Source organism: Pogona vitticeps, chromosome 5 (assembly GCF_051106095.1).
Source record: "Pogona vitticeps strain Pit_001003342236 chromosome 5, PviZW2.1, whole genome shotgun sequence".
Lineage (NCBI taxonomy): Eukaryota > Metazoa > Chordata > Lepidosauria > Squamata > Agamidae > Pogona > Pogona vitticeps.
The window spans coordinates 143,318,490-143,335,127 of NC_135787.1; the positions used below are offsets into that span (position 1 = coordinate 143,318,490).

General features: G+C 38.9%; 1 protein-coding gene across 5 annotated transcripts in view; it reads left to right on the forward strand.

Annotated features, from left to right (window-relative positions):
* The window catches only part of MSRB3 (methionine sulfoxide reductase B3), a 95,120-nt gene that overhangs the window by 51,916 nt on the left and 26,566 nt on the right, over positions 1–16,638 (forward strand). The window lies entirely within an intron of this gene.

Sequence of the window (16,638 nt, forward strand, 5' to 3'; positions counted from 1 at the left end):
TATTGTTTTTGCTTCAACAGACTAACATGACTACTGTTTCTTGAATTTTTTTCATTGTTTAATACAATTATTTTTTCTGACACAGCATGTGTTCCAGTGATAAAGCTATTATTTCTACAAGGAAACAGAAGCTACTTTCCTATAATTCTTTAGGATTTGTGATACAGTGATAGAACAGTTTAAAACTAAATAAAAGAATTTGCTCCAAACGTGCAATAAACAGCAACAATTGAAACTACAGCTTGACATCACAATCTTGTCTCAAAGATGAAGTGAAGTGGCTATAGGAATTTAGGAAGGAATGCTCTTCTGCCAGCAGAAATTTCATTTTGCCAGCTGATTGTGCAGATCTGCCAAAACAGTTTTCTCCTGGCAGAACTGCTGTCGAAAAAGTCAGAAAAGAAGTGGAGAAGAGGTCCAAACTTTCTGCAGACCAAGCATTCAACTCCAGTGGTGGCAAAAGTTGGCCAAGATGAGGGAAATTCCAAGTAATTTCTAGCATCTCTAGGTTGTGGGACAGGTCATAGACATGGCACACCTTCAGTTGTCCTAGTAGCCATTTTCTGTTTTGGCCTGTTAGAATGGCGTTTTAAGAATGAGGACCAGCAGTCTTATTATCCAGTTAAAACTAAAGGATCTGAAGGGAGCCTCTGAAACTTTGGATCAGAGAACTAGAAACTTTTAATTTGGAAGGGAGGAACCATGGTTTCAGACTCCAGTTGTGTGGCATAAAGTTGTGTAGTAGGATTTTAGCCATAGAAATGTTAGTATTTAAAATGCCAAAAATACTTTGTCTTGTTTTCTCTTGTCTCCCTGCCCCACCCTTTTTTAACTTGCAAATATTCTGAGATAAACTGACAAGGCTTCTTCTCTGGAATTAAACCAAAAGGGCGTCCAAATGAGTATGCTGCCTTCAATACGTTGCTGTCAATTTTTAATAAGCTGACTGGGTTTTTTTTTTAAAAAAAACTGTTTCCTCTCCCTAACCAATTATTACTCAGTTCTCGTTTGAGCCCCACATCACGTTACCTCACTGGTATGTATGCCTTCTCTTAATGTATAAGGTAGACATTTTTCTTACAAGTTCAACTTTATAAGGTATACAATCCTGACTTTTAAACATATTTCTTCTTTGGTTTAAGTCAAGGCTGAGCAAAATGTGGCTGGAGCCATGTGTGTCAAGACTGCTCTAAGAAGCCTCCAGAAATAGTGAACAATTCTTTAAAAAGTTTGTGTGGGGCCCGAACAGCATTTCACACCAAAAATACTAATTTTTCAAAAATGGAATTGGTCCACTTTCGTGTAGTCCCTGGACCCACTGAATTTTATAACAAACAGTCTTATTCAGTCAATCAGGTTTTTTTATCACACATTAAAAGCAAACAGTGCAGTCACATCAGGAGGGAGTTCCATAGAGGCAAGGCTGTCTCTAAAAGTGTCCTGCTTCTTGTATCTGACAACCTGAGAGATCTTACTAGTGTAAGACGCAGAGCACACTCAGGCAAACAACCCCCCCCCCCCTTTAACACTGCTGCCACCAGGTGATCTCTAAATCACCATTACTTCAGGAAGATGAAGATTCAGGTCCACACTTCAAAGTCTTTTATATATAACTTTGCTTTATTGAATACAGAAATTGATAGTGATTCATGAATATCTTTTTAGGTAAATTTATTGTTAACAACAATCTTCTATTTGATAATACACTCCTAACTCCAATCACCTCTCAGATTTCACCAAATTTCACACTCTATCTTCTTCTCCACTCTCCCATGCTACTCTCTCTCTGACTCTGACTGACTGTCTGTCAGGCTCCGCCTCTTATAATATCCCTCTCGGCTCTGCCTCTCAGCAACATGAATATGCATGAACAATTAACATAACAAACATGAACCATTGACATAATAAAGGGGAACGCTACAGACCTCCCCCCTTAAATATGTTTGCTTGGGAGGGGAAACACGTTTTTCCTCCTAAACAAACAGGCACACTTGCATTTAACTTTACTTGCCTTATAACACATTTAACATAACAATTACTATACCTTATACTCTAAACATTTCACTTCTATTCAACAATATACTTTACCTTATTATTTACATTTAACATTTTCAACCATACAGAAATCACAATCGTGAAACTTTTACATAAATAGTGAATTATAGTCCATTTCAGTTAATAATAAAACTCCTTGAATCGTTCTTCACATTTCTGTCCATCAGTTCAATTTTTCATCACATTTACAAACACAACATTTATAATATCAGCTTGGGTTATCCACCCCCATCAGTCATTGGGCTTTTGAGGCACGATCTGAGTCTCCGGTGCAAAGGCAAAATTGGCAAAGTCCAAGTCTCTCATTTTTTCGTAGTACAGTAGTCTGGCGCACCGTGGACTGGTCCGGATGTTGTCATCTCCTTCCAATGGACACACCTCTGCTGGCACTCAGGAGTCCCTCTGTTGACCACTGGCTCCTTCTTCCGCAACCTTTTCCATCGACTGGCGGTCATCGGCCACTCGGTTGATCCCTGGATGTCATCTGCTGGCCGTTTTATAGTGACGTCAGCTTTAAGTCTGGCTTGGGGCTTCACTTGCTCAGCTAGGGATAGGGTAGGCAGTTCGTATGGCATCCTGTGGAGTTTTACCAGGCTAAGTACAAAGACTGATACCAATCCCGCCGGGACTATAGAAGCACTGAAGACAGATGTACCTGGAACTTCACCTACTGACCAAATAAACACCCCAGAGAGCCAGCAAATATTTTAAATCCCCACCTTATAAAACCTACCTGGATGCCACAGCCAACCCACTTGCTCTGTTCTACAGTATTACATCTACAGGCTATGTTAGGGACCCAAAAGATAGCCCCAACCTCAAGGGCTGGTTATCTGAAAATCCTTTCTTGGAACATAGCTGGCTGGGACTCTAGACTGAATGACCTGGGTATACTCAGTTATCTCAGATCTTATGATATACTGTAATCACAGTCCAAGAAATCTGGAGTATAGACTACATCACCTTGAATGGTTACTTAGTGTTTAACAGTCCCGCAGCTCTTAGTAATGGGAAGGGTCTGCAAAAGGCGGGGTTGGCCTTAATGTTTTCTACCGCCTTGAGGGCTTGGGTGAAATGGCTTCCACCTTGTGATAAAGCTGTTGTTGCAGGGCTACTTGTCACCCGGGCAAACACTTACTTTTCCATTAACATTTATATCCCCCCCATCATCTTCCAAAGGTCAAACAACCCAAATATGGGACCAATTGGAGTTCTATATACTTATTTAGAATCCCTAGCACATAAGGCACATGTGATACTTATGGGAGATCTGAATGCAAGGATTTGGCCGAATAATGATATATTTTCCAAAACTCTGGATGCGCTACCAGTAGAGTTTTATACCTTGAGGAATTATAAACTATCAGAAGACTTGAAGACCAAGTGGATTATGCTTGGCTTGGATGGCTGTATGCCTTTCTCTTCATATTATTAATGGCAATGATTTGTTTGATAACTGTGGAAAATTTGCTTTCATTTCAGGGAGAGGAAGTAGTGTGGTAGATTATGTGTTAATTTCCCCATCTTTAGCCAGTTCAGTTAAGGGATTCACAGTTGAACAAAGATTAGAAAGTGATCACCTACCCTTATTGTTAAACCTATCACTCTCAAATATGATACATCTGCCCCTTGAGCCACACATAGATGACAATGTCCTATCCATACGTTATAAATGTTTAATCTGGACAAAGTAAATGCTAATGTTTCCAATTTCTTAAATTCCATTCTGATGTTTGTTGCAAAATTACTGTTGAAATTTTTGATGTTCTGTACTCTGGACTGTTAAGTCCCATTCCATGTTGTTTTTCTATGCTTTTGAGAAATGTGGTAATTATGATGAAGCTTTAATTGAGAAAGTGGCTTCACAGCAAACCATTAAAGGATCAGCAGAGGTGAGAGCAGAGGAAGAAAAGATGGGCAGAGGTGGGAACAGAGGAGAGAAGGAAAGAAGGGGGGCTGTGGGCTGGAAAGCAACTTGCATCCATCAGTATGAAGGGTGAACTTGTCCACAACCCACAACCCCCGTGTAAGCACTAACTGTGATTTCAGATGTGATACAGATGTGAATGAAAACCCAGCAAAAATGAATCATTCTGATTTGGCTTTCAAGTATAGTGACAGACTATATGCAGAAAATATATATATATTTTTGGCCTTTCCTGTCAAACTCCTGTTAGCTCTCCCTGTTCGCTTATTTTTGTCGCTTGCTCTCTGGGATCTGTCTTGTTTTATTCGTCTGCTGTGCTCTGCTAGGAGTTAGTAAAAGTCCGCTACTTGGTGGTGGTGGTATAGTGTATTATTATGATGCAGATGAATATGCTATACCAATGTTTCACCTTTTCTTCAGTGAAGCCTGCATACATGCCTGTCCTCCCTATATTATTAGACTACTAAATCAAGTTGAGAGGGAATGACTGGCTCAGGGGATCATCTGGTGAATTTCATGGTTCAGCAGGGATTAGGACCTGAATCTCCAAAATCCAATCCTGCACTCTAACTGCATTGCATTGTGTGGGAGAAAATCGTTCTGTTGTTCATCCGAGTTTCTGAGACAGATGACAGTGATATTGGAAAGAGCTGCAAAATGTTCTTCTTTCACATGGGTAATAGCTTCTCATTCTACGTTCAGTGATGCAGGTACAAACATGCTTCAGTGATCCCAGTGTGATGCAGTAACTCCCAATATGGTGGGGGGAGAAGCATAAAATAATACACTGGAGATTTATTATGGGGTAGTGGCTCTCACTGGATAGCCAGTGTGATGTAATTGAAAGTGTGATGGACTGGGACTCAAGAGACCTAGGTGTGAATCCTCACTTAGCCATGGAAACTCATAGGAGAAGTGGAACTAGAAAAACCACACCTTAAATATCAGAATAAATTGAAAACCCTAATAGGGTTTATTTATTTATTTATTTATTTATTTATTTATTTATTTATTTATTTATTTATTTGATTTTTACCCCGCCCCTCTAGACCATGTCTACTCGGGTTGTTATAAGTTGGTTCTGACTGTATGGCATATAAGACACAGTGGTTCTTACTCATTGTTCTTCCTAGATGTTTTAGGTTTCATGTCCCAGAGTCTTTAATAGTTGACCACGTTAACTGGTGCTTCTGGGAGCTGAAGTCCAACATGTCTGGAGGACCAACAGGGTGTGGAAACAGCCGGGCCTCATAAACATGACTTGAGAATGGTGGGAATATTCTTAGCAGATTTTATAAAACAGAACTGAGAAATGTGTGTCCCTTCAGATATTTCTTGACACTTAACAGCAATTACTCTGTACCATTGGCTAAGTTGGGTAGAACTGCTGCTGTTGTAGGGCCCTCAACCATATCTTGAGGGCCACATGTTTCCCACAACTGCTGGAATATGACTAAGCATAAAAGTCTATTTTGCTGCTTTCTTGGTCTAATACCACAGTTTGGTAGTTTTCTTTAATTAAAGAGGTTCACATTTAGAATGCTACTACTTTTGCTCTGTTTCTGCATAGTGGGCTGGAACAGACATTTTCTTTTTCATTTCACAAACTCTCTATGTGCACAGTGGTAATGTATTCTAAAGCCATTTGTAAAGTCCAGATGGTATGCTTTGAGGAAACCTTGATAATTTCTTTGCTTTTTTTGGTAAAAGTATCATGAAGTTATGTTCTGTGTTATGAAGAATAACACAGATTTATTTCCTTACAATAAAAGTGGAGCCTGGCTTGCAATTTCTTCTGAAAGGTTCAATTTATTAATTTTAACTACAAAATCTGGAAACTTCATACAGGGATGAAATACTGAGGAAAACATTGTCTGTGAAACGTGAATGTGAAATTGAACATTTAACTTCAAAGTGAAACAAAAAATAAATTAATTCCCAATATTCATCATGCAAATGATTATAACATATGTACATAAATGTACATTCGTCACCCTGATTACTAGGAGTTACATTAATAAAAGCAGAAACTTTGACTGAAAGAAATTTTCCTTTACTGTAGAAGCTCTTGTGTGAGAAAACATACTGTTTTTGAGCTTTAATGTCTGGGAATAAAATGTTCATGTAATAGAAATTACATTTCTACTTCTAACTTTAGGAATTGTATTGTAAGAAACTGGAGTAATAAGCATAACATGAACAGCTGACACAAAGGAAGTAGATACTTACACTGGAGATCCATTGCCTTGTGAGAAGAATGTTAAATTACAGTAAGTGAACAAAGAGTGATTGTTCACTTGCTGTAATTTAACATTGTGTTGTTAAAAAGGACTACATTCTATACATTTTGTGTATACTATATTACTTAAGTTTTTTTTTTCTTTATTTGAATCCTCTTAACAGTCTGACTAAAAATAACTTGTCTCAAATAGTTTGCAACAATATAGGCTGGCTTACCATTTGCAGGTTTAAGTTCAGTTCCCTGTGGGTGGTTGGGAAATCACTGTCTTTAAGAATATACAGTACTTCGTTTTTTAAAGCTAGTGAAAAGCATACCAGGAATTGCTTTTCACTGAGGTGATGCTTGGAAGTCTGCTTTTTAAAAATAGGCATTGTATATATATGTTGTCCTTTTGTCACTTAAAAATGGAAACAAGATATAAACATTGTTATACTGGACTTGTACAACATAGAGTACAATACTGGTAAGAAACCCTGATGAAGACACAAAATGTAAAACTTATTTTATCTTATACATCTTCACTTCTAAATAAGTTCCATTATTCATGGTGAAATCCTAAGTGAATACAGTATAAATAAAATTGTAGCCTCAGGTATCTTCCACTGTCATCAGACTTTTTAACATCTAAGAAAGCAGTCTATTAGGAACATTTTTCTTAATTAATTTCTATTGCATGTACAATTACTGCTTTTAATAGATAACATTTCCCCTTGATTAACATGTTTGACCTAATTTATTTTGGAGGTTCAAAGGATGTGGTCCATGTTAAGAATGTGACAGAATACGTAATTAGAGTGTTGAATTGGGTCTGGGAAATCCATGCTGGTGTTCTCACTGAGCCACAAAGCACACTAGGTGACTCTGAACTAGTCACTCTTTTTCAGCTTTACATATCTCTCACAAGAAAGTATGAAGTTAACACATGGAGCTGTCTTTCTACTTATTTTATCTCAAGCTTATTGGAGGAAGCTCATTGCTAAGTTCCATAGTTCTTTGGCAGTATTACTGTGGATAGTGAACAAAGAAATTAAACTCTAGAGCCTTGTGCAGACTTTTCCAAAGTTGTGGCTCAGTGTATATATGAAGGAGCCAAGTAGTGTGTGTACTGTATAGCCTTGCCAGGGAAGTCACATTGGGATTTAAAATGTACAGGGGGAGCCTACATGGGTAGAAGTGGCTTCTTGCTGAAAATATCAAGGGCTAAGGGGAACTGCATAACCTCACTGGGGAGGAGAAACACCACAACCACGTTGCCCTTGCTGTCATTTATGTTAAATGGGAAAAAAGGTACAGTGGTGCCCCGCATAGCGAGGTTAATCCGTTCCAGATTAACCCTCGCTATGCGGAATCGTCGCTAAACAGGTAGGGAAAACGTATTGAAACACATTAAACTTAGTTTAATGCGTTCCAATACCTTGCTTACTTACCCGTTCAGCGAGGATTCCCCTTGCCGGCAGCCATTTTCGCGCCCTCGCTAAGCGAGGGCAGAGCGTGAAAACGGCTGCCGGCAGCCATTTCCGGGCTTCCGGCGGCCATTTTGGAGCCGCCGAACAGCTGTTCGGCGGCTCCAAAATGGCCGCCGCAATATCCGATCTTCACAATGCGGGTTTTCCCCATTGCGAAGATCGGGTATGTTTCCGTATAGCGATCCCGAAAAAGGGATCGCTATACGGAAACATCGCTATACAGTGCACTCGCTAAGCGAGGCACCACTGTACTGTATTCGGACTTAGCCTCTTTTGCTAATATTGATTCATCTGTATGAATGTACACATCTGATTAAAAATATCTGCTGTAAGATGCTTTTTCTAGTAAAGTGTTGACATGAATGTGGACTGGCTCACTCTACTTCTTGTCTGTTGTTGTCTATTACTTTGAATTGGGAAGACCCCCCTGTGTCAGCTGGGGAACTATGAAAATAACTAAATGGGATATTAAGTCTTTCTGGTCTTTCCACAGGTGACAGACTTTCAAATAATATAGTTCTTTGTTCCATATCCACTTCTAACTGTTGCTTCCGGTCCCATATATAGATTTCTCAGAAGATAGATAAGGTGGTCAGGCACTCCCATTTCTTTAGAAACTTGTCATAGTTTGTTGTGGTCCACACAGTCAAAGGCTTTTGCATAGTCAATGAAGCAGAAGTAGATGTTTTCCTGGAACTCTCTGGCTTTCTCCATAATCCAGCGCATGTTAGCAATTTGGTCTCTAGTTCCTCTGCCTCTTCGGAATCCAGCTTGTACTTCTGGGAGTTCTCGGTCCACATACTGCTGAAGCCTACCTTGCAGGATTTTGAGCATAACCTTACTAGCGTGTGAAATGAGTGCAATTGTACGGTAGCTGAAGCATTCTTTGGCACTGCCCTTCTTTGGAATTGGGATGTAGACTGATCTTTTCCAATCCTCTGGCCACTGCTGAGTTTTCCAAACTTGCTGGCATATTGAGTGTAGCACCTTAACAGCATCATCTTTTAATATTTTAAATAGTTCAACTGGAATGCCATCACCTCCACTGGCCTTGTTGTTAGCCATGCTTTCTAAGGCCCACTTGACTTCACTCTCCAGGATGTCTGGCTCAAGGTCAGCAACCGCACTATCTGTGTTGTCCGGGATATCCATATCTTTCTGGTATAATTCCTCTGTGTATTCTTGCCACCTCTTCTTGATGTCTTCTGCTTCTGTGAGGTCCCTACCATTTTTGTCCTTTATCATGTCCATCTTTGCATAAAATGTTCCTTTAAGATCTCCAATTTTTAACAGATCTCTGGTTTTTCCTTTTCTATTATTTTCCTCTATTTCTTTGCACTGTTCATTTACGTAGGCCCTCTTGTTTCTCCTTGCTATTCTTTGGAAGTCTGCATTCAATTTTCTGTAACTTTCCCTATCTCCCTTGCATTTTGTCTCCCTGCTCTTCTCTGCTATTTGTAAGGCCTCCTTGGACAGCCACTTTGCTTTCTTGCATTTCCTTTTCTTTGGGATGGTTTTTGTTGCTGCCTCCTGTACAATGTTACGAGCCTCCATCCATAGTTCTTCTGGCACTCTGTCCACCAGATCAAGTTCCTTAAATCTGTTCTTCACTTCCACTGTATATTCATAAGGGATTTGGTTTAGATTATACCTGACTAGCCCAGTGGTTTTTCCTACTTTCTTCAGTTTAAGCTTGAATTTTGCTATGAGAAGCTGATGATCAGAGCCACAATCAGCTCCATGTCTTGTTTTTGCTGACTGTATATTTATCTGTTCTACACCTTGCCATTTTTGCAGTTATATTTTTTTCCAATTCATTTAAGCTGAATGCTATTGAGCATGTATATGATTTTGATGATGGCTTGCAAATAAATGTCGATAACAAAAGGGCCCTTATCAGGTCTAAGCTTTTCAAGACCTCTATTAACATAGAGGGCCTGTCAACCCAAAAAGAAGAGCTGCTGCACCTGCTCTGCCAGATATCAATGTGATATACTTTGTATTCAGGAAAGACATAGGGTCAGCCACGAGCAGTGACCTAAAATATTTGGCAAGAGACTTGCAGCTGAGAGACCTGAGAGACCAGACCTGGGCAAAGTGCAGCCCGAGGGCCACATACAGCTTGCGAGCCAGTCCTTTCCGGCCCGCGGACAGTTTTGAACATCAAAACCATTTATAGCTTTTTGTCTAAAGTTGATCAGTTACTTATCTTCAACATACCGCAAATAACCTCTGTAGTATTTGTGAAGATTAACAAGTTTAAAATAAAAACAGTCACAACATCACTGTATTCGCGAAGGCTTTCACAGCCGGGATCTAATGGTTGTTGTGAGTGCTGTCCTCTGAAGATGCCAGCCACAGAGACTGACGAAACGTTAGGAAGAACAACCTTCAGAACACGGCCAAAGAGCCCAAAAAACCCACAACCACCATAACATCACTTTTTCATTTTATTTTTAAGTAAAGTTGGTTTGCCCCCCGAACACTGTTCAGATTTTTCATGTGCCCCCCCTATAGAAATTAATTGCCCACCCCTTTGATAGTTAAGTAGCACTGTATTAGTCAAGTCTGACCTCCAGTTATTGCTTACTGCTGTCAAAAATACAGGATGATACAGAGATAGTAACAATGGAGCTAAGTAATTGTATGGTATAAACCACCTAATGCCCAAACTTGATATTTGTTTAATGCACAGATATTAGAGTCAAACAGTGCAGTCAGTCCGTACTGCTATTCTGAATATGTAGCACTAGCCCATAATGTGGCAAATCATGGCAGCATCCCAACCATCAACAGTACCATTCCACAGCAATATAATTTTGGAAAACAACTATAATTTAAAAGAAAAAACGAATTAGATTCAGATGAAAGAGAAGCAAAAAATTGATGGTTGTAGCCAAGGGGTCAGAAGAAGGTATAGTCATAAAGGCAGCTGTGAAGGAGCTTATAAAGACCTCAAGTGTAAATATGTGCCCCTGGTGATCAAAACAAGTTAATTCATATTATGATATTCATATTATGATTTGTGGATGTGAAAGCCAACACTTGAATTGTGATGCTGAAGGAGTTTTATAGACATAGTGAACTACCAGAAATACAGTGGTGCCCTGCATAGCGAGGTTAATCCGTTCCAGATTAACCTTTGCTATGGGGAAACATCGCTATACGGATCAAAAAACCCCAAATGGGCCCAAAACTCTCCTTTCTGCGATGTTTTCCCATGTTCCGGCGGCCATTTTGAGTGTTCCGGCGGCCATTTTGAGTGTTCCGGTGGCCATTTTGGGTGGTCCAGCAGCCATTTTGAGTGTTCTGGTGGCCATTTTGGGTGGTTCGGTGGCCATTTTGGGTGTTCCGGCGGCCATTTTGGGTGTTCCGGCAGCCATTTTGGAACCACTGAACAGCTGTTCCCCCATCGCAGTGCGAAGAAACATCGGTATGCGATCGCATTAGCGATCGCAAAATCCACATCGCTATGCGGATTCATCGTTAAACGGTGCGCTCGTTACGCGAGGCACCACTGTACAAGTAATTTGGTTTTGGATCAAACCAAGCCTGAACTCTCATAGAAACTAAAACGAATAAAATAGAGGCTATAGTACTTTGAACTTGTCATGAGAAGGCAGGATTCACTGGCAAAGAAAATAACTCTAAGAAAAATTGAAAATGGGAGGAAAAGAGGAAGACCTAATATGGGATTGGTTGAATCAATAAAAGAACCCATGGCTTTTCATTTGTAAGACCAGAGCAGGGCTATTAATGACAGGAGGATATTAATTCATAGTCACCATAAGTCAGAAGCAATTTAATTATACATAACATCACTTAGTCTTAGATGGTCACATCACCACTGCCTGTTAGTCTATGCAACAGGGGGTATAAGCAGCAGCTTTTACTCTATAAAGCAGTTTTCTTTAAGGATCAGATCACAACATTAAGAGAAATTGCATATTCCTTTTTCTATATTATCCCCTTAAGCAGGCAAATCTTGCATGGCTAAGTGGCAGAGGCTTCAGGCATGTAAACAAAATCCCTGTATTTCCCAAATAACCAGTTTCAAAACACAAGCAAGCTAGTTTGCCAAATGTGGAGAATTGAACTCTCAAACTCTTGCTTTGGAGCCAGAAACTTAAATTACTGAGCTATAGCAAAATTTTACCTAAGCAATCAGGAACACAACATGGAACTATGCACTCTCTCAGACTACCCTTCCTATTCTGAGGTGAGGTTTCTTTCTACCCCCCAGCTTTCTGCACGGAAGTGAAGCATTGCTTTGATACCAATGCTTAATGGAATTTGGACCAGTAAGATCTGCTTTCTAGTTAGGATATACGGTATATCCAATTTGAGGCCCAATTACATATAAAAACTTGTTGATCTTAACTGGTTAGCATCTATGATGATACATTGCTTAATTACAGTTCAGACTGGTGGAGAGCTCCAATGCACTCTTCTCATGCTGGTTTCAATTTGAGGTTGCTTTCACAACTCAATTGTTTTGTTTTTGTGTTTGAAAGTCTTATTTAATGAATAGAAGAAGTGAAAATGTAGCTGCTGTTGGGACAAAACCATAACACCTGATGGAAACTGTGGTGTGATTTTAACAGTCTTTTCCAGCTGCTGCAGTTCACAACATTACTGACATTTACTATGCGTCACACATTACTTACGTCTGTTTAATCTAAACAGAGCTGTCTTAAGAGGAGCCCAGAGCAGGACCACAGTGTAGACAGAAAGGAAGTGAACTAACAGTTGAACACCTCTGTGTAATTTTTTTAGTGTAGTACTTTCGTAATTGATATATGTTGCTTCCAGAGAACCTAATTTTAAGTATATGTGCTGACACACCCCAGTGTACTGCAGAATGATATTCTGTGTCCACTAAGGGCTATTTCTTACTGAGATTGTAAATGTGGGCTTGGGATATACAGTCATTAAGCTCTTCCACAAAGTTGTATTGTTTGTTTTTACTGTGGGTTTGCTATGGGTAATTTTGGCATTTTTGTTGTTACAAATTTGTTAACTAGTTTGAACTCATTTAAAACCATATGTCAACAGAAGTGAGGTAATACCTGCATACATTACTTGGAAGTAAGGGAAAAGAGTAACAGATGGGTGAAGTGCTGATCCCATGAAGTGCTGATCCCATGTCAAATCATTCCGAGTTGTGAATCATGGCGTATTTTGCAAAATTACTGTTCAAACTTTTGATGTTCTGTATTTTGAGACTGTGAAATAACTTTCCATGTTGTTTTTTCTACAGAAGTGTAGTAGTCTGAAGTTCTAAATGAGAAAGCAGCTTTACAGCAAACCATAATCACGGTGCTTTGCTTTTGCATGTCTCTTCCCCATGGTCCTGAACATCACACCCTAACTTCCTGTGTCACTAAAACACCACCTACAGACATGCCCCTTGTCTTTAGTTATGATTGGTTCTTGTAGAGACAACAACCACAAGCTTAACAAAGCTTTGTTTGTAAATTTCGTTTCTCAGTCACAAAAGTTTGCTTCAGTCACAGCTCTGAAACACTAACCATTGCAGATGTAATGATAGATTATCTGTAATATATATTCTGGTCCCATGACTCTCCAAGTAAGAGTCGTCTGACAGGATGGGGGATGGATATGATTCTAGTCAGATCTTAGAAATGTTACTACAGGTATTTTGTACAAAATTTTTCAGAGTCCCCTAACTAGCCTATAGCTAGTACTGATTGATTGATTTTTAACACCAGAGTGGAACAGACCACCATATCCTTTGGGATATGAATCAACACCCTGATTTCAGCACTACAGTTTAGGAAGGGGAGTTGTTCTGTTGTTACTTTTGTTGAACAGCTGCAGGTCAGAAATCCTTGTTGATCTAGGATTAATCTGCCAATCAATCCAGATATATTTTTTGCCCATTTCTATGGTCAAATTACATCTCTGTTTCAATATTAATTATGTAGCTAAAGTTCATTTTTTCCTACTGTAATAAGCACAAAAAGGTCTGATCTGGGACTGCAAATTCACTGACACCAGTGGAGGTTTGAGTTTTGTTTAAAAAAAAAACTCTATGCACTCCCCTGAATTTCAAAATAAAGACCAGATGCAGAAAAAGTAAACTTCATCAGCCCTATTCAGGTTGGGGGCACACATGTGTACTAGAGAGTTATAAATACACATCTTTAGTTATATAATATAATCCCAGTTAAAACACACATACTGATTTACCAAGCTCCCATTGACTCTGTTGAGTGTTAGCTCTAATAACTGGATTTAAGCTCAAGTATTTAATATATCTTGTCTCTTGATCCTAGTATGTAACCAATTTTAGTTAAGATAATATTGTAAACAAACCATAAGCTCTTCATGATCAGCATATTGAAGGAGCTGTTTCTGATCAATCCTCTCTTTTCTTCAGGGATTCTTGATTTCAGCACCTAGTCCTTGGCAGTTTCTCACCTACTTTTGGTTTCCATTCAAGACCACTTGGCATGATTTCTTTCCTGCCGTCTGTTTGATAGACCCAGCTTCAACAGGACTGAATACTCCCTCACATTTTTTTTAACTTTGGAAATGCGCTCTTAATCATGTTAGGTGTCATCTGCAGAGAAACGTCATAGCCCAGGGATACATCTCAGAAGAATTAACCTTTACTTAAGTGTGAGTCCTATTTAAGTCAGTGGGATTTATGACAGCAAATTCACAGAGATAGTTAAATGGTTGTTTACACTCTGTGTCATATGCAAAATATATTATTAGTTATGATTAGTTAAACAAGTCTCTAAAGAACTAGGCCCTATACAGTTCTCTCAGTCATATTGTGTGGTCTTCGTTTTTTTAAGGAGAAAAGATTTATTTTAATTTATTTTAATACACGAAAGCTGACATTTTAGCAAATGTTTTAAATTGTGTATTTCAACTAGCAAATTGTTAAATGTGACGTGTGAATCAATAAACACTTTACAGAAAGCTAATTTTTGTGGGATCACAGCTTGCACTCCACAGGCATATCTAAACTTTGGTAGTAACTGCGTGTTAAATGGTCAAGCATTTAAGAACTGCATAAGCAAACCCTCTGATGTCTTTTGGGACCTCAAAGTTGTATGCTACTGGTGTAATCTTATTTCAGGTCACCTTGCTACCTAACCAAGAACATGTTTCAAATTGCACACTCAGGAGAAATATAAGACCAAGTTAAATGAAACAGTGGAGATCCGTAATCCGATTTCTTAGCCTCTTTGATTTCTTTAAGGAACCACAGGGCTCCTCAAATTTTATGAAGAACGTGTCACTAGGAATGTGATGGTTTTCTTCTATGCTACCCCCCCCCTTGAACAAGCCTAATAAAGCTGCTATTTGAGATATTGCAATGGGAGTGCAGTATTGGGTTTCTTACCCAATTTGTAGGACATGTGGATTTCTGTAAGATGAAACTGAAAAGGTGAGAGATATGCTTATGGATTTCCAGTTGGTTGTAAATCTCAAAAAAATACTTAAATCAGAAGTCTGTAATCTCTTGAATTAAAGTTCAGAAAATCTATTGCTATATTTAATACAAGTCTACACCTGTCACAGTTGCACACATACCCTCCTCTCCCTCTAGCTTAATCTACCCTCTAGCCTCACAGTGGCTTGGATTTTCTGCTAGGTGTTTTACACAGTAACGTTTTGTCTATAATGATCATGTATTTTTGTTTTACTCTGTGACAAATTCTAATCTAAAATTAAGTGCACAATCTCTTGGGTATGGAGTAACTTGCTCTGGGTAATTCTTGGTTATTAGTCTCCAGCTTCAACAGGGGAGCTGAATGAGATGATTTTCGTGGATCCTTACACTCTACAGTTCTATGATTTTGTTACTGGCCAAGTCATCCAGCTCCACTATATTTGTATATTTGTTTGTTGAGAGTGGAGGGGGGGTCATTGTTTTGCCCAATTAGTATTTTCCTGTAGTGAGAGCCTTAACACTGCCATAACCATAATAGACATTTAAGATAAGTAAAGTATTTATTGTGATTTTCGTCTTTTGAGTCATGCAACTGTAGCACTGGAATTTCATGTCTTTGTCATTTTAGCTGGGGTCATTGAAGTAATTTCTTTTAAAATGGTTCTGTTCCTGAGTTTTTATTGCAATCCCTGGGGAGTCACTCTTGTATTCCAAGAAAATTAATCCCTTTTCATGTACTGTATATTCTTTTAAAAACTTCAGCAGTTGTTTTTAAATTGAATTAGAATATTCAAAATATATGCAAATCTGTGCCTTCTTTTTGTCTCCTTGTTTGCTGATGAGGTAACCATAATTCAGCATTATAAATGTATCCTGGAGTATGGCTACACAGTCCTAAGGCTATTTGCAGTGGAATTATATTTTTGCAAAACATTATACATATTTTAGAACAGTTCCTCTGCATTGTTTTTGTCTTGTTCCTCCAGTGAAATCAAAAGATGAAAATTAGTATAGACCCTTTGGTGATGTAACAGACTTAGAAATCAGGCTTTTAATACTTGCATTTATACCATAAGTAAATTGTATTTATGTATATACTGTTTTAGTAGGCCTGAGGGATTTCTAACTATGAATAATCCTTTTCTTAGAATCATAATAATGTGACCCTAAGAATATGACCAGTTCAGCAGATAAAAATTTTCATGATGAAAGACTATTGTACACTCAGCAGACTGTTATTTCTTGAAGAGATCTATGTCTTCTGAATTTAGTAGTGATGCCAGCAGGATCCTGAGCCCTGAGACATTAGAGCCAAAACCTCAGACAAGATGATGTGTCACTAGTGTGATGTCACACTAGTGGAAGAGGCAGCTACATTGGTGGAAGGGAGTCCTCTGAGACTAGAGGAATTGAGATGCAGAGGGGATCCAGGTGAATGAGTTTGGAATCTGAATAATAGTGCATTATGGAAACCCAGAGCAGGTGGAAGAGGGATATTTTTCAGTAGCTTGGCAGG